We start from the raw sequence: 6,000 nt of genomic DNA, 5'->3' as shown, positions 1-6,000 counted from the left end.
ATTTTTGACAAAGAAAGCTTACTTATAATAGTTAAAATAACGAATTATATATTTTAGCTAAATTTTAATCAAAGCGGAGCACCTTGCGCATCGAAATTAAACTCCGGAGTCGGAAACGCTTGGAACGAGACAACAGTGAGCAAAGTTCGTTAACATGCCAAACAAGTTAACGGTCGCCTAAGCGGGCTGATTATAAGGGCGACGATATCGCACGGGTGTCGTGATTCGCACGAGTACATCGCGCGGTTACGCATCGTCAACGATCCTGCATTTATTCGTACGCCAAGGGGATGATAGCTGCACGAATGCGCGCATACATTCCTGTCGGCGCGTCACCGCCTCGAGGTTTCCACATGGTCTCGCGTTATATCGAGGGCGAGTCGTGCAACGTTCGGCGCATCTCGAGCGTTCTCGTAGCCGGTCCTGTCGGTGCTGCCACATGGCCGCACGTCGTGTTTTGCGGGCTTGGCGAGCTTTCAGGGGCGGCACCTGCGTGGTAGGATACTCTCGCTGGCTCTCGCTCGGCGTTAGGGTGTCAGGACGAGTGAGAAAGCGGGGTGGCGGCTCGGCTAGGTTCGGCCGACTTCGCAAGTCATCGCCGACGTCTCGCGTCGGGGCTTCCACATGGGTTGGTATTGGCTCCCGGGGCGCAGGATGGCTTGGTGCGGCGGGGCTCTAATCGGAGAGAGACTCTAACCGTGGTACGGAGAACGAGACGGCGTAGGGTGTAGGAGCGAGAGGGAGAACGCGGAACACGGTGGCGGATGCGAGAGGGTGTCCGACGCGCGGTAGCGAGAAGGAGAGAGTGCGGGGATGAGACGGAAATAGGGAGAGGGAAAGAGAGAGAGAGAGAGAGAGAGAGAAAGAGACAGGCACGGCTTTCGCCACAACACCCCCCGAAACGGGCAGAGCGTCAGTGCTAAGGTGGGTTGCTCGGTCGGAACATTGCCAGAGAGAGAGATACGTCCTGGGAGTGCCTGCCTGCCGCACTGACACGACTTCTTGGTGCAGGACTCGCAGCGGTGCAAGGATCGGAAAGAACGCGCGCACCGGGAAAAGTGACTGATCGAGTGGCAATGACACGTATGTACGCACTCGCGAACACAGGCACACGGGACTCGGGGGAAGCACGCATGCACGTAGGCGCGTAAGAAGGACCGAGGAGGGAGAGACCGAGGAAAAGACCGAGAAACGAGGGATAGTTCGGCAGCTGGGATCCGCCGGGAGCGCGAAACAGGCGGTAGCGGATCGCGAGTGGAAACAGCCAAGTGCCGTATGTCGGGTCAGGCGACAATCGCGGGAGAGGCGGTGGCGAACGAGAGCTCGAAACAACGGCCGGAATCATGAGAGAGGAGGTCGAGCGACCCTCGACGTTGATCGGAATGTTACATATGGCCGGCGCGGTGGCTTTCCGCTTAGTCGGATAGACGTGTATCGTCGACCGGAAGCAGGAACGAGGAAAGAAAGAAAGATAGATAGATAGATAGGTAAAGGGAGGGAAGGTGAAAGAGTCGGGAAGATATGCCAGAGGAGACGAAAGTCGGTAGGAGGTCAGCGTGGCTTCAGGGTGGCCAGTGGTAACGGTGGTGATGGTGGTGGTAGTAGTGGTGCAGTGGGTGCTCTCTAGGTGAATGATCGTCGTCGGCCTCGTGGAAGAGGCGGTCGCCGCTTATGCGGGCCGCCGCGTGTGCCGCATCGTCGCTCGCGAATAACTGGAATTTGCCGTCGAGGGCGGCAAGAAGAATCGGTGACGAGAGACGGTGGTGGCGGAAGAAGGGTGTCGTCGTCGCCGCCGCGCGCGATATCGGGGCGACCGATCGTACGTTAGTGGTAGTGACGTTGGCGGTGGTGGTAGTGGTGGTAGTTGGATCGCACAGGGTGGAACTACCGATCACCGGCGCAGCACCAGGAGATCGTAACAGTCCGCGGTCGTCGAGCTGGCGGCTGGCAGGGGCCGCTGGATTCCGCCGTGGGTTATGGCGAGCTGGCCCGCGTCGCGGGATACCCGTTTCGCGAGTATGACGAAGGGACGACCGAGGAGATCGCGCGCGAGCCCGATTGCGACGAGCGCGATGCCGATGATCGCCGTGACTACCGCGACTGCGACGACTGCCAGCGTAAGCCAGAGGATCGCGCCGCTGCCGAGAAACCCGACGAGGACGGCGATGACGACGACTACGACTACTGCTACGAGTACGACGAAGATGACGCCCGCGCCGAGCAAGATGCCGCTGCTGCTGACGACGATGTCGATGGTCCCGGCGACACTGACGACGATGCCGAAGATGGCAGTTGCGCTCGCCCCCGTTGTCGCTGCCCCCGGAAGTTCCTCGTTTCTCGGGCCATCGAAACCCTGGTAGCGGAGGCAACGGTCGCGCGTCTCCTCCTCAATCGTTAGAAGCAGTGCTGTTGTGCCGTCCGGATCTTCCTCCTCTCGGGGCTATTTATATCCGTCGGTGGTGCGTCTGGTGGGTGCTGGTGTGGTGGTGCGCCGTCTACCGATCCCTCGTGTTACAGGTCACTCCTGCCGGCCGGCCGGCCGTTCGCGTACCCGCAGTGCGGCGGTCGACCACCGGCTGACTACCGGAGGGCCGTTCGCCGGCTGACGGGCCGTTCGCGCGCCGCGACAACCTCGACAGTCGTTGTTGTTACGCGCGGGGGCGACGACGTACGCGACGGCGACGGTGACGAGGACGAGGACGGCGGCGCGGACCGGGACGAGGACGACGATTACGACCACAGCTACTACTACGACGACGATCACCACGACGACGACGACGACGACGACGTCGGGGATATGTGCGGGTGCGCTACGTCCACGCGGCGAGGACTCGGGACTGCTGCGGGTAAATCGGCACGGCGCGCCAAGTCCTCGTGTTCGGTGCATAGGACGCCCGGGATACGGTAGCTCGTCCTTCGGCGTTATTCCTCATCGACGCCCGCGGGCAATGTGCCCACCCGCCGGGATAGCAACGTGAGTACGCCTCTTCGCTATTGTTCGCCCACTCCCACGACTATGGAAATGGCCGGTTCTCGCCCGCGCGAGATCGCGTCACCTTTTTATTACGCGAGAGAACGTTGCGAGGGCGACGAGACGCTTTCCGTAATCGCTCGTCTTCAAATTTTCTCTCGCTTTCCTTCCAACGTATTTTTGCGGGTACTATCCTAACGACCGGCATTATTGTCACGTCGATGTCAAATTCATTATCGCTGGACAAGCGTGCACCGGACCTGATTATTGTGATTTTATTGACAAATCGATTCTTTAATATTCTTCTTTCGAAAAAAACAAAGAATTAAAAACATCTAAAAAATAAATTTAATTTTTTTTAGAATATTGATTAATATTTTGATATTTCTCGATTGTTTACATCGGCTTGTGATAAAAATGATGAAAACAATTTATACCGCTACGAAATAACATCAAGAATGGACAATATTCCACACATCGATTTAAATATCGAAGCTCCAAAAATATGATTATTTTTTTTAACTATTCAATATTTGAATTTTTAGAAGGTATTTTTTGTGACAGACGATCTCTTTTGTTTAGAAAATAATGTCAGTTCTAGTTTTAAAATGTGTACATACAATTTGGAGAAATTACATAACATATATTTTAGATTTAATGCATTACATACATATATATGTGAAATTAGGAAAATATACTTAAGCGCATCGCAAACAATTAAATACACATATTAATATTATAATCGCATGATATCGTTAATCATTTTCTATTACAAATAATATTGTAATAATGCGGAAATTAAATTATTACTCGATTTGCGAGCTTATGTTAATAAATTTGCGTAAATCTTAATCGCAAACTTTATTATTTCGAATCGATCACCGTTTCTTAAAATATTTCTTAAAAGTATCTGCTTTGAGATATTTATATTGTCTTTGCCGCGGACTATTTTTAGGCACGTTTAATTTTTGTAATGTAATATTCGCGAAATTTTAGAATTTCATGCTTAAAAGAACTAATAAGTAGATTTTTTTCTTATTACGCAGAAATATATTTCGCGCGCAATAGAAAAAATATAATTAGCTTTTAATATTTTTCATATCTTTAAAAAAAATCCTAAAAACTTTTTTATATTTTTTAGAACGGTTTTCGAAGTAACTTTTATAGGTTTTTTAATTGATTAAATGTATTAAAGATTGCAAATCGCATTATTCTAATCAATGTCTTTCAATCACGTTTTCATATGTATTTTCACCAAATAACTAAGACTTGTGCACGTCACATATTCTATGGAAAGAGACGTTGTAGTTAGGTAATAACTTAATTAGCAATTTAACGTTCCTCTGATTTCAATTGAAGTCGAGGACGGAAAAGTAGGGTGCCAGATGAGGATTCGTATGTTTCACTTATGAGTGACTCCGAATAACTCGCGCGAAAAAAAATGAACGATCGATCGATCGAGCTCGGCCCCTCTAGTTAAATACACGCCAAGGCTATTTCTTCGCGACGCCCGCGTCCTTACTTGAAGCGAAGGATAAATTGCCTCTTCCCCTGAACTTTTCTCCAGGAAAAGCCACCCGAAAGCTCCTACGGAGTCGTGCGAAAACGTCGGAGTGCTTTCAAGGGCCTGGGCGTAGTCCTCCTGCCACGCTTGTCTGACCTCTCTTTCCCTCTTTTACTTCCAGCGCGCTCGCTCGACTTTTACACTCGCGGTGATTTAGGATTTTTCCAAAACGGATCAATTGTTTGCATTTGCCTCTTTTACAATAAAAAATAATTCCTATTTTTAATTTTTATATTAATATTTCATCTATAATTATACAAAAATAAAAATTGAATGATATATTTTTCAACAAATTTAAATTCAAATTTCTCTTAGTAAAAACGTTGTAATTATTTATTAATATATTTTTTTTTAATATTAAAAATCTTTGGAAATTTAATTAAAAATTTTATTAAAGTAAATACAATATTAAATGAAAAATATCTTTTGTTATTTTTAATTAGTTTATAACAAAAGTTTATGATAAAAAGTCATTAAAAAAATTTATTTAAAAAATATGTATATATATATATATATATTTTTTTTTTCCTTTGATATTAAAAGAAATTAATCTTGGATTAATCTCGATTAATTAAATTTTCAAAATATTATCTATTTATTTTAAAACATTTTTTTTTGCATATATCATTCTGTATTAGAAATATAATTTAAAATAATTATTAAATTTAAAATAACTATTTAATTTAAAATAATTATTATTACATTCTTAACTTTGTAATTTTATTTTTTATATTATATTTATAATTTTTTAATAAGATTTAGTTTAAATTTATGTTTGTGATTATCATGATTATGTTTTTAGACGCTGAACAAAAAACATTATTGTAATTATAACGATATGAGACGATAATGATGTTATTGGATATTTAATCAAGTTGATTAAAGCCAATCACGCCACACAATGCGTGGCAATTTATTACATTTCATACACATAAAAGAATTCGAAATTTCACATATTATTATTTTCATAAACGCCGTTCTAATACTTTGATATAATGTTAATGTAAAACATAATACACACATATATTTTTATTTATGTCAAATTTTTATAGCTGTTAATATAAGCTTTTGCTTATTGAAAACATTTTCAATCATTTTTCGAAATAAAATATATAAATAATAATGTGTAAATTTTTTATTTTGAACAAATCATATTGTTATTTATCCGTTGTTTGATATATATATATGTGTGTGTGTGTGTGTGTGTGTGTGTGTGTGTGTGTGTGTGTGTGTGTGTGTGTGTATGTGTGTGTGTGTGTGTATGTACGTGTTTGCGAACGATAAATTGTGAAATTCATCAAAATTTTTCGTGCGAATATTATTCGATGGTTTTACACACAATCCGGTTGAGACCCGGTTTAAATTACGAGTGATTTGCTTTTAATCGGTATAACTAAAGAATTCTGAATTTGTAAAAAATTTAAACGGGCGATTTTATCATTTTCGAAAACGCAGTGTTTTGCAG

The 6,000-nt window shown here is 44.5% G+C and overlaps 1 protein-coding gene across 1 annotated transcript in view; it reads left to right on the top strand.

The window, feature by feature from the left end:
• Positions 1-525: 525 nt before the first annotated feature.
• LOC105248416 (acetylcholine receptor subunit alpha-like 1) overlaps positions 526-6,000 on the top strand; it is a 127,978-nt gene continuing 122,503 nt past the window's right edge. Inside the window, exon 1 of the mRNA XM_011253181.2 lies at positions 526-2,974. The gene's annotated coding sequence lies outside the window, so the exon portion shown is untranslated. The remainder of the gene's footprint in view (positions 2,975-6,000) is intronic.

This window comes from Camponotus floridanus, unplaced genomic scaffold, assembly GCF_003227725.1.
Source record: "Camponotus floridanus strain SB8 unplaced genomic scaffold, Cflo_v7.5 scaffold7, whole genome shotgun sequence".
NCBI classification, from domain to species: Eukaryota; Metazoa; Arthropoda; class Insecta; order Hymenoptera; family Formicidae; genus Camponotus; species Camponotus floridanus.
This window is presented reverse-complemented; position numbering and strand designations above follow the sequence as displayed.